Below are 20,694 nucleotides of genomic sequence, written 5' to 3' on the forward strand. Positions count from 1 at the left end.
GGTGGGATTTTTAATTTCTTCTTTCTTCCACACAGAATATTGCCTTTTTAATTGTTGTGGCTGCCCCATCCCAGGATGTGTTCAAGGCCAGGTTGGATGGGGCTTTGAGCAACGTGGTCTAATGGAAAGTGTTCCTACCCATGAAAAGGGGCTTGAAACTGGGTCATCTCCAACCAAATTTTTCCATGATTTTGTCACTCTGTTACTCTTCTTATTGAAGAAGAAACTTAAATCCCTGCTCAGCTCCCTTACATTGCTCCCAACAAGCTTTTCTCTCCCTGCATTCATTAGTGCAGTTTTTACTCTATGCAGAGATGCCAAACTGAAGACTGGGTTTGCTCTTAGAGGTGGTTTCATTGCAAGCATAGAAGAGGAAGTACATTTTACCAAAAAACTCTAAATGTACTGAGAAACCTTAGGGAGTGTGCAGAAAGCAAGACAAAAATCATAGTTGTGAAGGTCAGCTTCAAGGTGTTCTGTTTGTACAGAAGGCTGTGCTTGTGTTTGTGGAATATATGCTTAGGAAATTTGCTGGATGAGGGCCTTATAAAATTTGATTAAACTAAATAAACAAACAAAAAAAAGCACAAATTAGCCAGTTTTTACAATATGCTCAAGAGAAAAGCAAGCAAACAGCTTTTTTCCTACTGTTAAGAAAAAAAATGAAGTGGGGAAATGAAGTATCTCAGCTCCTCAAAGCAAGTAGAAAAACAGACCCAAAATTCAGAAGATTTTTGGTCTGGGGTTTGTCTACTTCACTGACTTTTTACTTTTTAAATGTTTTTCATAAGGCATAGTGCTTATTTTTTTAATTTTTGTGATTTCTTTCATAAATGGAAATAAGTGAATCACAGTGAAGTTAGTCTAAAGTTGGGACAGTATTGAGTTCAAGAGGAACAGCAGAAATTTATTGAAGATGCAAGTAGATCTGGGTCCTGTCAAAAGTTACTCTGTCATTTACCAAGAAAACTACACTGAATTAATGGATTTTAGAGGAGAAGGAAACCTAAGACTATCTAATATGCCATATTTATTTTGCATGCCATAGAATTCCACTCAGTTATCTCTGCAAAACTATTTCCTGCCAGATAGCGGGCCAGATCTCACCTCTGCTAACTTTAACCACTTCAGTCTCAAAGCACTCTCTGGAGATATTCTCTGACTGGGCTGTTGCAGCTTTACTGTAGAAATGCCTCAAAGGTTTTGAAGTCCATGAAACATGGAATGAGAGCTGTATGTATGTGCTCCTTTTGTAATCCAACAGTACGAGGTGTTGCTCAAGACAGGAATGAATGAAGCAAAGGAAAATCAATGTTTAACTTGGAAATATTTGTCAGTTAACAAGTCACAAGGAAGCGAATATCTCTAGCACCTAGTAGGAATTTATTTTATACTTAATTTATACTCCTTTTTTGAGTGGGGAGTGTATTTAAAAAAAGTGAACACTGACAAAAAATATTTCCCTTTTGAGATTTGTTACCATTGGATTTCCTAAATTCAGGAATATTCTCTAAATGTACTGGGACACATTTATTTTGTAGAAGTCTGTCTATATAGACTCTGACCACACCTAAACACATACTGAAATCTGTCCTTTTTATGGACAACATGTAATTGCGTGCATAAACCCCTGTTCTGTTCAGGGACGCTTTCCTGAACTGGAAATACAGCTTGTGTTCTTCAATTGTTTTAAGGGATCTATTTTCTGGCATCTTGTTTGTTTTCTCCTTTTTTCCCTTCAAAAACACTTCTGTTGAGTTTAAAGGTATATTCCTTTTCAGTCTCACAAACTCTCAGTTTATGAGTCCTGAAATTCCTTATTCAAGAAAATCTTCTGGAAATCCGTATAAACTCTGTCTACAATAAATAGGAGACCTACTTCACCCTCAAGTTCTGGATCTCAGGTCTGTCATCCTGAAGAATGACTTAATCCCTCTGAGGGAGGAGTCTCCCAGGTATTTCCGTATGGATCAGTCCCGTAAAGCGTTGATCTCTGTCTCGGAGCCACATCGATCTGTCTTGTCTGCAGTGGCTGAAAGGACTTTATGCATTGGATTTCCTCAGAAGTGCTATAAAATAACACGTCTTGGCCAGTGAAGCCAGCCTGTTAACGTATGGATTTTCTGCCTTGAGTGATTTTCTGAAATCAATAACTCATTAAAAAGAAAAAAGCTCAATTCTCACAATTCATAACCATGCAAATAAACAGGCTGACTTCAGCAGCAGCGCCCAGCTGAGTTAGAATAGGGGGTTTGGAGGGTGTTGTGTTGTTTGTTCAGTTTTCCTGACTGCAGTTTCATTTTTGCTGGATCCTTGTTGGAAAAAAATACTTTAACAGCAGTATTCATTCATTAATTCTTAAGAATAATGCTCTGTTGGCAGAATGATTAACTAGTTGCTAAAAATAAGGCCTTCTGGTGAATCCTTCAAAAATAGGGCTACATCCCCAGGAAGTAACTCTTCCAGCAAAGAATAAAAGTGTAAATCTTTTTCAAAATCACAGTCTCTAGAAATGCTTTATGCACATAATAATTCCTCAAAAAAGTGTCAGATAACCTGGCAGGGGAGGAAGCTTTCCATCCCATGTGTGCAAAGCAGTGTAGTCATTAACTTATTGACTGAATTGATCTGACTTTTAAAAGACTCCCTGGCTTGGCATCAGTATTCTGTTTATCTCACAAGCAATGAATCTCCTCTTCCTCCCTATGTGTAAATACTTAATAGCTGTTAACTTAAAAGGTCAAACCTTGCTGGATCCATAAGTATTGTACTTCAAGGTATGTTTGGATTGGAGTTTTCTTTTTCTTCTGCTCAGATCTCAGGTTGCTGCATTACCTATTCTACTTGACATTCTCAGTGGCTTGTAAACCGTGTCAAGTGTTTTTCAGAGAGTTAGTCCTTTATTTCAGGGTGATTTTTCTTGCACCCAGATGTATTAATTTAAAATATTTAGGGTTTGATTTTTTTCCCTAAGTACAGTGACAGGATTTAGAATGCTCCACAGGATGCTGAAGTCAGCCGCTTTCACGAAGCTTTTCCATATGATGCATGTCAGCAGCACAGCTTCAAGGAGTGTCTTCTCTTCCACTCAGCATGACTTTAGCAGGTGTCTCAGAATGCCTCTGAGCAGGGCTGGATTAGTGCCTGTGATCTGAGAATAAAGAGAGAAGGTGGTGGGGTGTGGGGGCAAGGAAGGGAACTGTGGAAGATGAACTGATTCCAAAGGACACCCTCAAGCAAAGAATCACGTTAGGTAGATTCAACTTTAGTGTGAGAAAGAGCAAACCTTGCATGTCAGCAGGGATCCTATGGTTTAATAAATTACTGGAAGGTTAGGACAGTGAGACATGTCCTCTCCAGAGGAGTCTCTGGAGGGTCTGAGGGAATCTTGAGCCCATAAAAAATTTCTTGATCTCAGATGAAAATGTACAACCAAGAATTCTTGAATGCCTGTGTGCTGGATTCCTGGCCCTTTGAGGCCACTGGAAGAACAAACAGAGCAGAAATTTTCCAGCCAAGAAATTAAAACCTGAAACTACTGTGTTCGTTTTGTGAGAAAATTATAAGGGGCTGTTCCAGGAGCAACCAAAACTCAGTTTTCTATGGGACCATATCCTGGGTCTCCCATGCATCATGTAGGGACCTTCATGAGATCCCCAGATCCCAGGACCACTCGTGAGCAGAAAGGCAGAAGGAGGCTCCTGCTGTATCTGCTGTGGAGCCCTGCATGGGCTGATTGGAAGGCTGGAATAAGCTTGGAAGGCTTGGAATAAGCTGTTTGTACTGACTGGAAAAGGAACCATTGATCCCACTCCCTCGAGGAGATTTTCCTCAGCTGGGGGCCCTAATTTAGGTCTTACTCTTCTGTGCAATGACAAGAGTGGTAGGAACATAATTATCTCCAAATCTTTTGCTTCTCCCCTGACAACTTGCATTGAAATGTGGCAGTGGGTTTGAATGTTATTGGGGTAGACATGAACAGACAGAAGGCATGACTGCATAAGCCTCATTTCCTTAGGAAATCAAGTGGAAATGTTGGTATAGTTTATGTACAGCACAATATGGTTTGTGTCTGTCATATTACCTTGAAGGCTGTTGTTGTAATCATATGCTCCATTGTTGTGCTTCATCTAATCGAGAGTTTGTACAAGTACTGCTTTGGACCTTTGTGATTTGTTTTCCTGCATCTCATAGGAAGCCAGGACTGGAAGGGGCGTCCTGGGTCAGTGTGTCAAGGCTCCTGCCGAGGTATATGGACTGTAAAAGTTAAAAGAGAAAAATACTCTATAATAAACTTCTGATTGGTACAGCGGGAAAGTTAATGAGACAAATGAAACCTTCCGTGTGGCCTTTGCAAAGCTGAAAGTCACAGCATGGGGCAGTCGCCTTGCAAATCTTGGGTCATTAGCTTATCTTCTGCAGTAACTGCTATGGATGAATGTCAGAGGATGAAGGAATTTTCCCCTTTACAGCACTGAAGTATTCACATGTTCCTCAGAAAATCCTGGGGAAAAGATTGCCAGATTTTTTTATTGTGTAACAGGAGTATTAAAATGTTAAACATGTTTACATGGGAGAAATTGATTCAGAGAGAGGAGAGACATCCCTTAGCTTTTAAATGTGCCTGAATAACAGTCAGGCATGTCCAGCATTCTCTAGCATTTTCCTAAAGGAAACAAGAGCCCAGAAGACCCTCCAAGAAATAAGAAAATAGGTAAGGACAGCAGTTTCTTATATACAGGTCACAAGGGAACAACAGTGTCAGATTATTTCTGAAGCTGTTTTATAATGCTCAAAAGAGAACTTGGTGGTGTAAGAGTAAAAACCAGGAGTGCCCATGTTTCAGAATTTCTGGTGCTTGCCTTTAGCTGTGCAATGGTTGTCAGTATTAAATGTGCTTCTCTGCTATGTATAACTACTTGCAGACTGTTAAGGACACTTCTGAAGTATCTATATTCCAGAATATCTCAATTATTTCAAATCTCAGTGATAAAATTCCCTCTACATAGAACTCTGTATAAGCAGCAGTTCAGAGAAAGGTACAGCCTGAAAGGAGAAGGACAATAGTTTATTTGACAGTTCCCAGAAACCAAATGGAAAATAAAGCAGTACTTTGAAAATCTCAGTTTTGCACTATTTAAACTTGTTCAAAATAAGAAAGATTTTTTTCAAATAATTTCAAACCATTTGCCTTTTTGATAATAGAGTCTGTACATAATAAAAGCATTGACATTTTTAATGTTTTGTATGGAATATCTCTAGGATGAATTGGGAAGTCCACTGACTGCCTTCAGTGCTGCCTTTGGCTTGATTTTGTAATTTTACATCTTTGTCCTTACACCGGAGTCTGATCCAGGAAACCAGGGAGTACTTCAGGCTCTTCCATTGAAATGCTTGAGGCTGTGAGTATTTTTAAGCATCCAAAGAGTCTCTTTGGCTTTGGTTTCACTGTTTGAATCTTAGGGGGTGAGGTGTACACTTAAATACTTCATTGGGCTGTGCTGCACACCTGAGCTCTGAGCACAGGTAGGAACTGACAGTGGTAAACTGAGCTCCATCAGCCTTGTGCCAGTTCACAGACACCCAGAACAGAAATGTGCACTGAACTACATTCTCAGAGCAGTTCATGAAATCATAATAAGAAAAAGAAAATTTTAAGCTTTATTTCAGAAAAGTCCATTTGCCATAAAAATTACATGCTTTAGAAGAATTAGGCAGTTTAAAAGTCATTCTAGAGTCTGCATCATTAAACTTTGGACCTCTAAAGGTATTTAACTGTTGAACTCCTGACTCGGTGGAGACCCATTTCAGAATGTTGTAGTCACTTCTGTTTTAAGGTGTTCAGAATGAGCTAGACTTTTAAACACTGTGTTAATGCTTGCAGCAGCTTAATTTTTAACAAAGAGGTTTTCTTCACGAAAAGCGTATTTTCTGCCCAACAGAATCTGCTAGTGTTTTCCATCCAAATTTTGAAGACTGCTAAGTTTGACATTGCTGCTAGGTTTGCTCAGACAGGCTCAGCCTTTAGAAAAAAGGCTGTTAAAAAATCTATCACCCAAAGGAGGGATCCTGACTGCTTTCCATTACGGGGTTGCCCCTCATGGCTCTGTTGCAATGGCTTTAAGCAGGTGTGACTCATTTGTATGACTTTGGCTCTCACTCTGCTTTGGGGAACCAGCTGGCTTAGGGCTTAGTGCTCAGATCTGAGCCTCACCAGGACCTGTTTCTAAGCCCACCTCATCCTTTACTCATCTCATCTTAAATTTCATCCATTACACCATGGCCATTATGCAGTGACTGATGATCCCAGCCTGTCACTGCTCCTCTTTGTCCAGCCATCAGCAGCTCAATCCCTTTCCCCTGGAGCCTGTGCAGTGCAAGGGCTTTGTCATCCTTGCTGGGCAGATGTGTTGACAAGTGACTGCCTGACCAGTGAGTTTGTCTCCCAGTTTTTATTTGGGTGAGTACATTGTCTCTCATACTTCTGTTGCATCAAGCTCAACATCTTTGCAATAAATAAGGCCCAATCCTGCCTCCTTCAATCACCTCAGTGTAGAATTGAGCTGATTTGGTAGAGCACGTGAAAAGACTGAAGCCAGTTGGCCAAATCCTGTTTTCAGTCACCATTACAAAAACTACACTGACTCCACTGAAGTCAACAGAGAAAACCCTTGAACCCTTGAAACCAGAATGAATTGTTTATATTGACTTCTGGGATAAGTGCAAAAGCAATTAAAAATTCTTTTTATCATTAGTTATTGTAATGCCATATAAAAGCACTTACATTAGGCATCATCAGGTTTTGAAGTGCCCCAAAGTATATCCATACTCCCACAACATGTCAAAGCCACAGCTGAAAATTACTCTTTCCCTAAAGCATTTACTTACTGGATTCTATTGCATTTCAAGGGAAATACTTGCATAAAGAAGGAAAAATTAGTTATCTATATCCATCACAGAGCTGGAGAAATTCCTATTGAAGTTTTGCCACCTATGCTTAAGAAACTTCAAAATGATTTCAAGTATCACCTTCAAGTTTTATTCTTATGTTAATAATTGACAGCACTATCCCCCCCACAGTGTTTAACATGGGCAATGCATTGAGGGGAAAAAGTATATTCACTTGAAATTCATTACTGTATTTACAATGCTGGTTTCCCATGCTTATTTTAAGGTCATTTGGGAAAAAAGCTTTAACTCCAAAAAAAAAAGAAAAAAGAATTCATTGCTATTCTGGGAGTTAGACTGTCACTTAATAAATATATTTCTGATAATAAAAATTGGTGTCATTTTCCTTGCAGGGACTTATTCGGAAGAAAGTTAATAAAAACTGCATGGAAAAAACAGCATCACAGCTATTTTTTTTTGTTCAAAATTCCTACAGGAAAGTTAGCTGAATGCAAAAAGAATCAAGAAACAGAGAAACATTCCATGGTCCTTAAAACCCAAAGGTAAGATTCTCTTCCTAAATATACTATTAAGCAAGGTAGCTCTGATGAACCTTTTTTAATACCTTTTAAGGACAAAGACTTAACTGGCCCTGCTGATGGGAAAGTCATAATGTGGCTTTTTTCCTGATGGCTTTCTATTCTTTGTACGTGTGACAGATGTCAATGAAGTTGAAAAGTGTCCGTTTCCCAGCAGGATGCTGGCTGTTCCCCAGAATGCCTGGGCAGTTTGTAGAGGCCCTAATATCTCCTGATGGTGACGGAAGGATTTGTAGGGAAAGCTTCCTGCAGGGCAGAGGCCTGCTGCCTTTGAATAGAAGGCAGCCAGCAGCTCTACGGGCCTCAGCAAGAGATGCCACTGCACCATCAGGAAACTTTGATTTATTATCTGAGAAATTCACCATCCATCTGCATGAAGAGGTCACAGAAGCAACTTTCCTAATGTGAATCTGAGACCCCCATTATTTCCCACTTATTGCTACAAGCATGAAAAATTGTTCCAACTGAGAAAGCTGGACTTTCAGGACTTGTTGCCATGGTTGAATTTATAGGAATATTTAGGAGCAATGCTTAGTGGGGTTTTTTTGAACCTATAAACTCCAACAATTTTCACAGGTTTTTGCTAATTAATGCCACCACTGTGGAAATGGAAGCAGTTCTGCAAACAAGCTGCGACAAATGGGATTTTTATTGCCAGTGGAAAAGCCCGGGGAATAATTAGCGGGTCCATGGAGATCTTTTGATTACAGACATCTGCATTGGTAATGTCCAGATGAAAAGATCACCCAGGGAAATGTTTTGGGAGTTTCACCTTAGGGCACATTTATTGTATTGTCAGCTACACCCTTCAAAATGCAGTTGGACATATGTGGGAAAATATTTTGTGAAATGCTAGGCCAAGGAACCTGATGTTGACTAATCTGGACTAGGGAAACTGGCTTTGCTTTCCAAAGCACTGTCCAGCTGCCAAGACTTGCAGATGTAATATTTTGATATCTCATTAAAGCTGATTTCACAGAGATATTTCTCAATGCTGCATCTGAGTTGCTGTGAGTTGCCTGAGATGCTTTTGCAGTTATCACTGCCTTGCTGAATAGGATGACGAGGAAACAACGAGACTGATTATTAAAAAGCCACATGACTCCTTGAAAATGAAACATTGAAGAAAGAATTAATGTAAAGACAGGATTTATTAGTTCAGGTTGAAGGGTAACTTGATTTGGGATTTTCCTCTTGTCAAAGGGATTCACAATATAAATTATGAATCTACTTATAGAAGTGGTAGAGGTCTTGCCTTTTTTGAAAAGGCATGCTTTTAAACTGGCCAATAAAATAATTATTGCAGACCTACGAAGAAGAACTTTTAGCTTAGGGTTTTTTAAATCCACAATTATTTTAATTCAAGTAGCATTAGAGCACAGTTACCCTTGTTCCAGACCTGTTCATGTTGTATTAAATGCCAATAAGCCATTAAATGCCAAACAAAAGTCATCCTTTCCCTGAAAAAAATTATAGCATACAGGCTTGCTTGGGTTTACCCACTGTGCTTGGATATAGGACACAAAATAAATTAAATTTATAATGCCTGTGATTTTAAAACATTGGTGACACAATGTAAGTCTGTCCTGCTTAGAATCTCTCTTCGATGGGATCTTCAATCCCACAAGCCTTGAAGCAGAAAATGCCCTTAAATTTGTATTTAAGCCCATCCTTCTCCAGGACAACCATTAAGAAAATGATTCATTTTAAGATACATTTCAGTCCCAGTGGCATCATTTATCCTACTCACTGGTCAAGCAGTCACTTAAACAAAGTTAAATACTGAGCCGACCTAATTCTGAATCCAGGCTGTCCTTCAAAATGTCATGAGAAGCAAGAATAGCTAATTCTCCTGGCTTTTAAGTCACTATGTACATGACACATAGCTGTACCCACTAATGCACCAACATATCAGATATTTCCAGAGATTTCTATTGGCTCAGCTTTTCTCTGTGATGAGGGGCAAGGCTGTAAGGAATGAAGGATTAGGAAAGAAGGAGAATTCAGAGTTATTCAGAGAATACTTTTGTTGTCAGATAAGTGGAACTTGTATGACAAGTACATGTATATTCATGGGCACTGAGAGCTGGAGTCCACGCTTGTTGCTGTCTGACCCAGGATATTTACAGACATGTGAAGCAACTTCAGAATGAGGTTTGTAATAACCTCATTCTGAGTCCTTATGGAGTCTTTCCAGAAGTCCCTAGAGATGCCTGTGATCACATGTGTCTTATTGTCACCGCCTTGGACAGATGGGAAAGTCCCTGGAGAAATTGCTTCAGAGTGGTGTTTACTGATCAGGATGTGGGCAGCAGTGAAACTGTTTTTGTGGAACACTTGCACTGGTTTTGGGGTGCAGGTGAAAGGACACTCTATCTTACAGTGTCCTGCAGACAGGGTTTTCATTAGTTCTGGGTAGTCTTTCAAAGTGCAGCCTATTTACATATACAATCCAGATGACTTTGAGCTCCAACTTGGTACATTTTTCAGCTGCATTTAAGGAAATGGTTTACAGTGGTTAAAGGTATGACTGTGTGGCACGTATATCTGCCGTTCAGAAATACAATATGAATTCCTGCAGATAAGGTATTTAAGCATAAATGTGTTTGACTGTTTTCTAATGAGCCTTGTTCACAGGCCCTGCAGGGTTAATTAGGTTTCTAGATCTTATCTTTACTCTATTACACTAAAGGCAGAAACCTCTACAGGAACTGAATCCACTCAGAAAGAGCAAATAAACTAGCTCTAAATGATCACAAACTGACCAAGCTTTTCTGCTTCAGCTCCCTGTGTGCCTTCAGGCAACCGGGATTTAAAAGCACTGAGATTACAGGACCATAAAAATACGCATTTACATTTATGTGTGGTCACATGCAAAATTTAAGATTTAGAGAAAGCCACAAAGGGAATGTTTAACACAAGTAGCTAGGCACAAGCTGAATTAATGACACAGCAGCCCCAGCAGAAACACAAGAAAAACATGTAAACTTTCATCTATTATTAGTTGCTGTAGCCCACACTCCAGAGCACAAGGACGCATGGTCATTAGAGGCTGTTCTTTTCCAAGAGATCTTTTAGCTGCCCCATGAATGGGAGCTGGGCAAGTTCTGAAAGGTAGGGAATTCACATCTGAGAGTTCTTGTTTTGAATTTTCTTTCTTTGTTGGATGATTAAATGGCTGATAATATGAAAAGAGTAGCCAGAACCCTCTCCTGACCCCTGCCCAGGTGGGGATGCTCTGCAGGAGGACTCTCCAGCCTGTCCGTGTTGGACACCCTGGGCTGGGAGAAGGCTGCAGATGGTGCTCCCAGGATGTGCATCAGCTCCTCTAGCACTGGAAGGCTTTGCATTCCTGCAGCCCCTGGCAGCCAGGCAGAGTTTTTGTACCAAGCCTTGCATGTCTGGTGCAGGCAATTCAAGAGCCTGTAGCAAATACAAGAGCGTGTGCTGACAGGACAAGGGGCAATGGCTTCAAACTGACAGTGAGTAGATTTGGATTAGATATTTGAAGGAAATTCTTCCCTGTGAGGGTGCTGAGGCCCTGGTACAGAGAAACTTCCAGAGAAGCTGTGGATGCCCCATCCCTGGAAGAGTCGAAGACTGGGCTGGATGGAGCTCTGAGAAACCTGGCCTAGTGGGAGCTGTCCCTTCCCAGGGCAGTAGGGTTGGAACCAGGTATTTTTAAAGTCCCTTCCAAGCCACTCAGTGATTCTGGTTCTTTGACTTTCTTTGCTTAAAATTCCTGTGCTGTAATGTAATGCAGACACATCCTGATGGAAAGCTCCAGGAATACATTCTGTTTGGTTTTCTGTTTGTACATTCTGATGTGCTGGTATCACACCTACCAGACTGGCTTTTAGGCCTGCCATGTTAAGCTTCTCAATGCAACTGCAACACAAATAAATATTAGATATGAAGAGAAACACATTTTCCTTTTAGTTTTTCTTGCCATGACACTGTTGTTTTTGCAGGAAATATGTTTGGTTTTTTTTCCCCAAGAGTGTCCTATCAGGGAGTAAAAACTAGACTGGTTCATTTTAAGCAAATCTGAGTTCTGGTTGTGTAATTATGGATATGCTCACATGAACATGCACAAAAAAAAAGTGGAGGAGTTCCCTGGGGAAAAGTAATGAAGCCTGTTTTTCTTGCAAAAGCTATGTTGTATTATAATATAGCAAACGATAGCATGAGAATTTCTCATGTAGGACATTCTTCAGGAATAAAATTCAACCAACAGATAAGTTTCAGAAACCAATTGTCCTGTTGCTAATTTCCCCCACACCCCCTGCAGAAGTTTGTTGAGTTTCTTTGCAAATTGCAAACTACTCAGCACCTTAGGCAGGGTCTGCTCCACAGCTGGCCTGGCTCAGCGCAGTAATGGGATCAATAGTGGAGCTATTCAATAATAGCAGCCCTGAATTTAGAATGCTAATTGTTTAACCTTGCCAAGTGGAACAATTGCATTTTTGATACTACAGTGGTAGGGAGCTCAAATAAGCAAAGGCAAAAAGGACATTCTCATATACATGCACCTTTTTTTTTTTTTTGCACCTACTTAGGCTAATTAAAACCTGTGGTCCTAATGATGTACTTAAAATTAGGCATTTGCAAAACTCCGTACAGGTTGGGGGAATAAAGGCATGGATTGTAAGACTGAGAAAAGAAGAAAAATCAGAAGGTCATGTTATTTTATCTCTCACTGGAGTTTTCTCCTAGGATTTGTTATGATTTACTGTCATTACATATTATGTAAACAGTCACTGTTTCCATGAAGTGGGAGGTCCTGTTAATCTTCTGTAACCATTCAGCATTGTTTGTGAGTTTAACTGGAAATGTACTTCCTTACTGTATAGGAATGATCAGGAATCTGTACCCTATAGCCTCAGGTTATGGCTCTGACCCCATATAAACGTGTAGGTGGGGCCTCCCTGGTAAGTCAGTAAAGCCAAGGAAAGTCTGAGATGATTTCTGTGCTTCCTGCTGTTGTTTCCTCCTTAGTGGATGCTCTTGTCTCATCCAGATTAGCAGCTGCCTGGCCCCAGGGCCCATGAAAATACTCTGGAAGGATACTTTCTATTTGAGCTTTAGGGAATGACAGCATGGCAGGTGGTTAAGAAACAAAAAGGTAAATAGAGAACGAAGCCTCTCTTTTTTTCCTTCTTCCTTCTAAATCCTTTACTAAACTACATCTTTACTTCATCCTCTACCAGCAGAACCAGAATTACTTAGTCATACAGGCTGTCCACACTTTCTTCAACAACAAAGGCAAATCAGTTCTAGCAAATACATTGCTTACAGTCTTGTGTTCCTTTTGTTGAAAAGCCCTGCCTTTTGGTGTTGTGCTTTTTCCCATACCCAAACTTTCACTGACACCAGTGGTAGCCTTCCTGGGGTGTCTGAGAGTAACATATTAATTCCCCTTTCCAGGAGTGATTCCTTCAGTGCTGCCACACCAGTGGAGATTGCAGCAGGGTCTCCTTCCACACCAGTGGCTACACTGGAGCAGATTCTCTGGCTCTGGTTCCTGTCCCTGGGAGTTGTCCTGGATAGATGGCTGTGAGGAGGTGGGAAGAAATGCACAGCAGTCCTGTGTTCACTCACTTGGCTGCCAAACATGCACATTTCACTGCTTTCTTGAGAGCACTTTCCTGCTGTGGAAATGTGATATGCCTGACTAGGTAGGCCAACAGCTGTGTGATTGTCCATCTGCTGCTTCTCCAGATTAAATATTAGCCCTCGTGTCTCCTCCAAAGCAATGAATTTTCTCCAAGAACGGTTCTCAAAGAAGAGCTTTTCTTCCTTCTCTTCTTCTGCACAGATATTCTGTGAGATAAGTGATTCAGATGGGCAGCAGGGGAATTTAAGCACACAACTGCCAAAAAGTAGGGACTATTATTTGTGTAGATTTTTTTAAATGTAATTGCTCTTCAGTGGTAAATGAAGCAAAGCACACAGCCACAGTGAGATAACTACACAGTGCTAGTGAGGGAATCCTGTCACATCTGCAGGGTGAAGATGGCTGTTGGCTGGTAAATCTCCCCACAAGATAAATGTTTCATAGAAAACTTTTTCCATGAGAAATGTTTCAGCTTCTTATGGCCTTTGTTGCTACTTCTGCTCTACCCTGACCATGCACATTTGTTTATCAGTGTTGCTACAATTTTTAGTTTCTATAGATGAGGATGTTTGAGCTGCCTGTTGTTTTTTTCCAGCTGACATAGAGAGAAATATTTGAGATAGATTTCAGAAGTAGACAGAGTAATTCTTAATTTGTTTCTTTAGAGCTTCATTTTCCTCATGCAAGTTATTCATAACTCCCACTGAAGCCAATAAATTCCTAGTCCTTCACTGCAGGAAAGGCACTAAAGTCAATGGGAATTATTTGTATCCTGCAGTGGGGGGGAATAAGCCTCCTGGGAAACTGTGGATCTCCTATTTGCCATAAGCCATCCATTACTTCCCTGTCAGTAGCAAGTCATTCCAGGATTTGTAGGAATTTTTATTGTTATTTAAGTGTATCTATGCTTCCATTCTCACTTCTCATATAAAAGTAACTGATGCAAGTTATGAAATTGCATTAATATACAGATTTCTGCTGACTCTTCGTCTATGGCTTATCTTTCATTGCCTCTATTGTAGCACTTGTTGCCCTGGGATTCAGAGTTATGTCCAGGCTTGCTGCAGATCTCCTCTCCTCAGACTTTCACCCATTGCTCGTGAGAATTTTAACTTTTGGATAAATAAATATTTTGGGTCAGGTCTTAAAAACACAGAAGTCCTTATTCGAATGTTATTTTTGGAATGTGCCCATGTCTTAGTGGAACTCTCAGACCACAATAACTGATGGAAGAAATAGAGAAATGTAACTTCATGTCTTGGATTTGAGGGTCAGAGGGGAGGGAAGGAGATGGGAGAAGGAGTAGACAGATATGGTGACTGAGCTTTCCCTGCAGAAGAATAAAAAGGCTTTGGTAGTGACAGTAAGTAGAACAGGCACAGTGTCAAATATGTCTTCCAAAGAGAGCTAAAAATCATATCAGGCTAAAACAAACTTATATGGCAGCTCAGGGAGAGCTGCAGCAACAAGCTGAACTCGCCCCATCCTGTCCCTCTTGGCCTTTTGTTCTAGGAACAGATGTCCCTTCTCCCCCAACTGTCTTCTAGTTTCAGAATTAAGAACTTGGGCTCTGAACTTTTAATTCACGATTGCCTTCATAAGCATCTCTGTTCCTGCACTGTGAGAGTAATTCCGTTGTTTTTCTTCTAATTATCAGTCTCTTCCTGTATTGTCTGTGTAAAATTAAAAAAAACACAAAAAACTGGGCTTTGCTGACTTGTTTGACCTATGCTGGACAATCCTTTCTACCCAGATATTTAACCCTTTCCAATTTCCAACAACACATAAGTACAAGAACTTTCTGGAGTGGAATACTTCCTGTCTTTGGGAAGAAAAATTAGGTGGTATTTTACAGACAGAAACAGTTTGGAATCATCTTTAAATAGTAGAATTGTAAATTGATCCAGAAAAAAAAATGAAGCCAGAGAAAACCTTTGGGATAGAATGCTTAGTATTTCATGCCATCAGGAGAGATAAAGTTTTGTTAAGTATATTCATTTTAACAGGTGGTTTTGACAGTGCCAAAGATATTTTCCACACTCATGTCAGTGAATTATGTCTCTGTTATTCTTAATTCTCTTCCAGACCTCCTAAACTAAGGAGGTACAGACTGATCAGACACCCAGAACAGGCCTGTGGGACTTGGAAAATGAATGGGAGAAATCAGATGGGATTGGTGGGCAAGCAGAGGGTGTCTGTACAGATCTGTGGCCACTGTGGGCTTGGGTTTGGCACTTTCAGCCCATGAGTAGGTGCCTTGGTAAGTGGAAAGAGCAACACGAGTTTGTAATCATGGATGGGACAGGCTCTCCAAGATGGAGACCTTATCAGCAGAGCATCACAGAATTCCAAGGAAGGCAGGCAGAAAGGTTTAAATAAGAGAAATCCTTGGAACCTTCCAGTTGCAAAGGCAAGCAATTGGGCAAGCATTGCCAGTTGATTTTCCTGGTAATGGAATAAAAAAATATTATCAGTTAGATTTAGGTCACATAATAAACTTACAATTTATTAAGGGAGCCTACAACTATCAAACACCCTGCAATGACTTTAACAATCAGATTTATACACCACTGCATCTTTTAAAAGTACCAGATGAGGGTCAAACACCTTATGATCATGTCCTAATGTGATATAAACAATCATAAAGTGATTGAAGCGATTTGTTGTGATTCTTTGCCTCTCTTGTCTTCTAAACAGCAACACCCCATGCTATCATATGCTCCATTTCATAGAGCAATGCAATTCTTGAGCCTATATTTTGTACAATTATTTTATTATTTTTCTTCAAACAGCCTTCCAAATGTTTGCAGGAGGGGATTGTAGCAGCGTGAAATCTGGCAGTGGCCTAGAGATTCCACACCTTCCGCTTTCCACTGTGTTGTCTTCTGTGAAACACTAACTTGTTCATGGGGATGCTGTAGAATATTGATCAGAGCACAGAATCATTAACACAAAGTAGTTTTCCACATCCTGCTCATAGCTGTTCTTGCAGTTGATGTTCAACTTTGGCAGTGTAGTGTTTGGGATGTGGAAGTCTCTTTTAATCAAATATTGCAAAACAAGGGCCAAATCTCCAGCTCCTGAAAATGCCCTGGCACTTGCCAATTTCTGTTGGGCTGCATTGATTTTTCACTCTCTGAAGAACTCTATCCCTAAATCTTCTAAATTGAGATAAATCCTGTCTTACTATAGAGCTTTCCAGTGATCAGCTGGAAGCCTGAGGTCCCCTGGCTCCATCTGGGTAATAAAGTGCAGATGCTGGATGCCTCTCTCCACCTGATGAGCTGTCAGTGTGCTGGATAGATGAGCTGTTGGGAAACGAAAGAGGTTTCAAGCTGAAACATTTCTTAGTTTCTTTCTTTCATAAAGAAATAAGAAGTAAAAATAATTCTGTGTAATGCCTTGATTTCACCAAATCAGCAGTTTTTCTAACCAGTATTGGTTCTAAGAGAAGACAGAGACCCTGCTAGTTCAGCTGAATTTTAGAACTCTGCTACTGTGCTGCTCTGGAGTGAGGAGAGTTTGGGGACCCGACAGCTAGAGATTGGTTCCTTGCATTGCACAGGCAGCATGGCTCTGAGGTGAGTCATGAGGCAGCAGGGAAACGGGGGAGAGTTCAGTGGGTAGGGTAAAGGCCTGCAGGATAGAAAAGTCAGAGCTAGCAGTGACTCCCTTCAGGATCCCCAAAACACTTGGCACTGCAGGGGTTTAATGCATAGGGCTAGGAGGTGGGTGTTACGTGGAGATCAGCAAGGGTGGTGGTTGGTGTGAGTGCAGAATGCCAAGGTAACACACAGTGGGTATGGTTTTTGGAGCTTCATTAAGGGACCAATAGTGGAAAATGTGACACAGACTAATCACTGTGTCAGAAGTAAAAATTTCAAACACTCTGCTCCACTTTTATTTCTATCTGCTGCTGTCTTCTTCAGTTAGGAGCGTTCCTGCGAAGATCCCCAAGTAGATGGAACAGAATCCTGTCTCTCTAGCACACAATGGGAGCTGTGCTGTTTATTTAATTTCAATACTGGGCCTTTAGGGACAGAGAGCAGAATTACTGCTCAAACATGGATGGGTCCAGCCCATAGATTTTTTCCTCAGCTTTGAAGATCTCTCCAGTAAAGGCAAAGATGTTTTTAAACAGAACAAAGCATCCACAAGGAGCTCAAAAAGCTTTGTCTCTAAACCACTCCTTCAAGCACGAAGGTGGCCCAAGCAGATAACATTTAATATTGAGCAGCCAGGACATGGTCAGTCTCACAGCCCTGCTTTTGGGCCACTTGACAGCAGAGGAGAGTTCCCGTGTGAATGCTGAGTGCTCCAGCTCACTCTGCCGAGCCAATCCATTTCTTCAAAGACTAGACAGTGCTGAACTTAGTAACATGAAAAATGTGACTTTTTAAATTTCTATTTTAAGTCCACAGCTGGATTTTCAGTCAATTAGGATGTTTCTTTTCTTGTGGTTTCTGGTTGAAATATTACCTTAAGTCAACCAGCTAATGTTTTAGTTTGCCCTTAAAATATGCAAAGTCAAGACTGCACTTTTTAAAATTTTCAAGACTAAATTTTTCTGTGTGATTTTTGACATAATTTATGCAAATGGATAATGATCAGGATCTGAGGTTTCTCTTCTAAATATTTGCTGATAGGATAGAATACTCAACCAAAGTATCCCTTTTACTGTCAGTGAGATATTGAAAATCCTCTGAACAACAGCAAATTGCAGATCAGGTTGTACGCCCATCTAAAATCATCCTGACTTAAAAAAAAATAAAATATTAGCATTATGAGAGAGCTCAAAAAAGCTTTTGGGGTCAAAATTAGCCTCTGGAAATATATTTTGATTTTCTATACAGGGCACAGAGTGTCTGTCTGGTTTTCCCAGGGTTTCAGTCAGACTGTTTGCCAGCAGGCAGTTTGAGTTAGACTGCACTGCAAATCGGTGCATTACCTTATAAAGCACTGAGTAAAATTTTGTATCTTCTGCTGCAAAATATTACGTCCTAGCATTTTTCTAACAGCATTTCCTTATCCCCTGAGTGAAAATTAAGGGTGAAAAGGAAAGATAACACTGGTTTTATGTTCAAGTGAGGTGGTCAAATTTCCTTAGGCAGGCTGAGCTCCTTGCATGCCTCACCTGAACAGCCGTAGCACTAAGCTTAAAAATCCATTTCTTGACAGGTCTGAAACACTCACTGTCCTGCCACTGCCTTCCTTCTTCACTGTTGACTGAGATTTTATTTGATACACCTGTGGTGTCCTCTCCAGGCCTAGGACTCCCTGGTTTGGCTGACATCAGTTTTTTTTCTTTCATCAGTCAGAGACTTTGGTGCTACAGATGACTGTACTTTGACAATTTGTTTGCACATCATGCCTGGGGCAGTTCTGTGACTGATAGCTGTGTGGGAGATGGAAGGATTGCACAGCCTTGAACTTGAACTATTTGGGGTCTGGTCTGCAGAGATTTGACACACATTTTATTGCAGGGTTACAGAAAGGGAACTGTGTTCTGTGGCACTCTGAAATTAGAGTTTGGTGTATTGTATGGTTTGTATGTATAAAATGCTTTGCTTTGTTTTCTTTTTCTCTGTACATGCCTAGAAATCACACAGTACCATGTTTTACCAGAGGCATGAAAACTAATAGGTACAATAGATATTTCTATATCCAGTTACTCTCATGTTAGCTCTGTGTTCCATAGTCAAAAATGAAGGCACAAAGAGACAAAGGGAAACAAAAGAAGATTATGCCAAAGAGTGCTGTGGGAGAAGAGGAGAGGTCGAGAAGCCAAACTGTTCCATGTTAATTTAGGCACTGGAGTATTTGATTTCTGGTAATGTTCATTGTCTCAGACATGCACCATCTTTGGAAAGATAAATGTCTTTGAAGATAAATCCAGCTCAGAGATTTGTGTGTGCTTGTGTGTAACAGGAGCATTCTAAATGACCTTTAAGGCAAGGGCAAAGCTACCTGTACTTTGTAATTTCCTCAGCTATGCAGTGTAGAAGTTTTAAAGTGTGAAGAGAATATTTTCCCAGATAATTGATGGAGATAGAAAAGGTGAGAATGGATCCTATATCCTGTTGCATCCCTATAAGCAGGGAAACAGTAGAAAGCAGCAGAAATAGCTGATTACATAGCATTTCTCATTTCAGAGAACTGATACTGAAATCGACTGTATTTTCCACACACTGAAACACTGAGCTGATTTACACCAAGGCTGCAGCTGTTAGCACAAGTCCAGAGAAAGAATGAGCCACAGGGCCTGTTTCTCTCAGGACTATTCTGCAATGCCAGTTAGAGTCTCTCTTTCTGTCCATGGGAACCATGACCACTGACTGACTCCATGACATCTCTGAGGCATCAGCCACCCAGTTTAGTTATCCCTCCTGGAATAGAGCAGGAATACCCCAGCCCTTGTCTGAACAGTGAGAGAGAAGGTTGAGAGAAACAGCCAAGTGCCTGCATGTTGCATGGTAACAAGTGAAGCAGCCTCCAGCATGGACCTTTTTACCAGTGGTTCTCTGCAGGTTTCATACTTTTTCTGTCTCTTTTCTATCAGACAGATCACAAGTGTGGAAGGATTCACAGGGGCAGACACTAATCTCTGCTCTGTGGTGACCAGTGACAGGACCTGTGGGGTTGGCCTGAAGCTGTGTTAGGGGAGGTTGGGGCTGAACATCAGGGATTCTTCACCCAGAGGGTGATTTGGCACTGGAACAGTCTTCCCAGGGCAGTGATCACAGCAGCAGCCTGAGAGAGCTCAAGAATCATTTGAAAATTGCTCCCAGGCACATGGTGTGGCTCTTGGGATATCCTGCACAGGGCTGAGAGCTGGACTCAATGATCCTTGTGGGTCCCTTCCAACACAGCATTTTCTGTGCTTCTGTAATAAACCGTGCTCAAAGTATAAGCATGTGTAACACTTTGTTTTGGTAAAAGCAAGGAATGGGTAGAGAGGTAATTTCATATTGAAAAATGGTGAAATTCTTACAGAAAAAAATTGCATTAATTGGCCTTATTGGCCCTGCCTGCCTTTCCTGAGGGTTCCCCTAATATTCCAGTACATGGCTGAGGGCTGCAGTTCAGCCCAGCTGGGACTGTCATTTATTGCCTCCATGATGCCGTAGGATGCTGCTCTTCAGTGTTGTCACAGCCGTGTCCTCACTGGCCATGGGCATTGCTGTGCCAGGCCTTACCTGCAGTCTGCTGGCCTGGGCTGGCCTCAGCTCTCTGTGTACTTGGCTGGTGGTCTGGGCTCAGGGCTGACCCTGGGCTGTCACCCTGGATCTGCCCTGCTCAGCTCTCTGGCCCGTCCCTGGCTGTGTCATCACGCTCAGTCCCTTAGGGAGCAGCTGGCCCTTGCTGCACTCTGGCATTTTACACTTTCTCTCCCTTCTTCTCAGGGCTGGGCTGGATTGTTAACTCACAATTCAAGGCCAGTCTTCCAAAATATTTAAGCTGTTAAGTGCTTCTTCTGTGGGTAAGAGGCATTTATTCTTTTGCTGAAGGTGGTGAGGTGTCTTCATAGTCTGTCTATTCAGTCCATGACAAGTATCTAACCTCCTCCTTTGTGAGTCAGCTTCCAGGAAA

General features: G+C 41.1%; 1 long non-coding RNA gene across 1 annotated transcript; it reads left to right on the forward strand.

Annotated features, from left to right (window-relative positions):
- The first annotated feature begins 4,586 nt into the window (after positions 1 to 4,586).
- On the forward strand, positions 4,587 to 8,471 carry LOC117244108. The gene is made up of 4 exons (XR_004496569.1): positions 4,587 to 4,714; positions 5,263 to 5,402; positions 7,385 to 7,451; positions 8,064 to 8,471. It is a non-coding gene; the product is annotated as an uncharacterized LOC117244108 (long non-coding RNA).
- The last annotated feature ends 12,223 nt before the right edge of the window (positions 8,472 to 20,694 follow it).

The sequence above is a fragment of the Parus major genome, chromosome 3 (genome assembly GCF_001522545.3).
Source record: "Parus major isolate Abel chromosome 3, Parus_major1.1, whole genome shotgun sequence".
In the NCBI taxonomy this organism is placed as follows: domain Eukaryota; kingdom Metazoa; phylum Chordata; class Aves; order Passeriformes; family Paridae; genus Parus; species Parus major.